Below are 2,479 nucleotides of genomic sequence, written 5' to 3'. Positions count from 1 at the left end.
GCACAACCTGCATGACCAGGCATTTAAGTGCTAAGCACAAGCTGCAGTGGAGTAGACACCTCAAAAACCAAGAATGTTTTCTGGCTCCTCCTGCTTCCTGTTCTGCTGCAGTCTAGGCCTCTTCATCCACCTCTGGAGTGACAGTGCCACCTGCCACTCCGCAAACAGAGGATCTGCCAGCAACACCACAACCTGGGTCTCCAAGCAGCTCCACAATGTCCCATGGAAGTGTTCAGCTCTCCATCTCCTAAACACTGGAGAGGAAGAGGAAGTATCCCCTACCCACCCGCGATCCCTGGCCCTGAATGTCAGCATTTCAAAATTACTGGCCTTTGAAATGCTGTCAGACCGTCTCGTGGAGACGGAGAGTTTTAAAAGCCTTATGGCGATGGCTGTCCCACAGTACGTCGTGCCCAGCCGCCACTACTTTTCCAGGCGAGCCATACCTTCCCTGCACAACCAAGTAGGAGACAAAATCAGGTGTGCAGTGCGCAACGCCATCTGTGGCAAGGTGCACCTCACTACGGATTCATAGAACAGTAAGCACGGTCAGGGACGTTATATCTCCATAATAGCACACTGGGTAAATGCAGTGGCGGCTGGGCCTGAGGCGGATAGCAGTTTGGCGCATGTCCTTCCAACACCGAGGATTGCAGGGCGCTTCAGTTTGCCTCCTGTTGCTTCCTCATCCTCTACTTCAGCACAGCCAGGGGTAAACAACAGCAGGCAGTTTTAAAACTTATCTGTTTGGGGGACAAACCCCACACCGCGCAGGAGCTGTGGACAGACCTTGAACAACAGACCGATGAGTGGTCTGTGCCAGTGAGCCTCAAGCCCGGCCTGGTGGTGTGCGATAATGGGCGAAATTTCATAGCAGCTCTGGGACTAACCGGTTTGACGCACATCACTTGCCTGTCGCATGTGCTGAATTTGGTGGTGCAGAGATTCCTTAATAATTACCCCAATATGTCAGAGCTGCTGCATAAAGTGCGGGCCGTCTGTGTGCGCTTTCGGTGTTCTCACCCTGCTGCTGCTCGCCTGTCAGCGCTGCATCGTAACTTTGGCCTTCCCGCTCACCGCCTCATATGCAACGTGCCCACAAGGTGGAACTCCACCTTGCACATGCTGGCCAGAATGTGCGAGCAGCAGCAGGCGATAGTGGAGTTTCAGCTGCAGCACGCACTGATGAGTTGCTCTGCGGAACAGCACCACTTCACCACCAATAACTGGGCCTCCATGCAAGACCTGTGTTCCTTGTTGCGCTGTTTCGAGTCCACCAACATGGCCAGTGCCGATAATGCCATTCTCAGCGTTACTATTCCACTTCTATGCCTCCTTGAAAAAACGCTGCTGGCGATGATGGAAGATGATGTGGCACAGAAGGAGGAGGAGGAAGAGGGATCATTTCGTAGGGTTTCCGGCCAGTCATTCACAAGTGGCTCCGAGGGTGGGTTCCTGCACCCACAAACGCCAGGTACACTATTGTCCAGCCAGGGCACAGTTCTGGAGGATGAAGAGGTGGAGGATGAGGAGGAGGAGATGGAGGAGGAGGAACCATGTTCACAGCAGGGTGGCACCGAGACCAGCTCATGGCCATCACTGGTGCGTGGCTGGGGGAATTCAGAGGACACAGACGATACACCTCCCACAGAGGACAGCTTTTCGTTGCGTGATTACATGCCGCAGTGTCTCCGCAACGACCGCCGAGTTGCCCACATTCGACAGCTGAGGAAGAGGAAGTGGTCGCCAATGCAGCTGGGGCACCGCCAGCACCTCAGAAGGCAGGGTTAGCATGGCTGAAATGTGGAAAAGCGTTGTCAGCACGCCACAACAACCAGCACCACCAGCTGATATGGAACGTCTTAGCAGGAGGCAGCATTTCACCAACATGGTGGAGCAGAATGTGTGCACACGCCTACACGTACTGAATGACAGGTCTGCCCCCTTCAACTTCTGGGTCTCCGAATTGGGCACATGGCCTGAGCTTGCCCTTTACGCCTTGGAGGTGCTGGCCTTCCCTGCAGCCAGTGTATTATCTGAACGTGTGTTTAGCACGGCAGGGGGCGTCATCACATACAAGCGTGTGTGGGTGTGATGTACCACTGCTATACCTATTAGACTGGTAAAAATATATATATATTTGTAAGTTACATTTTCGGTTGAAATTCTAATATTTTTGAGTGTGATATACCACTGCTATACCTAGTAGACAAGGAAAAAAATAAAATAAAATTGTCAGTTACATTTTCTGGTGAAATTCACAAATTTTTGGGTGTGATGAACCACTGCTATACCTATTAGACCGGTAAAAAAAAATAAAAAAATGATTTGTCTTTTTCAGCTGAAATTCACAAATTTTGGGGTGTAATATACCCCTTCTTTACCTAGTTGACAGCTTAAGAAATTTCAATAATTTTTCTTTTACCTTTTTGGGGTGACAGTAAACAATTTTTTTCTGTCATAGACCCCTGCTCTACCA

The sequence above is a fragment of the Bufo gargarizans genome, chromosome 2 (genome assembly GCF_014858855.1).
Source record: "Bufo gargarizans isolate SCDJY-AF-19 chromosome 2, ASM1485885v1, whole genome shotgun sequence".
Lineage (NCBI taxonomy): Eukaryota > Metazoa > Chordata > Amphibia > Anura > Bufonidae > Bufo > Bufo gargarizans.
This window is presented reverse-complemented; position numbering follows the sequence as displayed.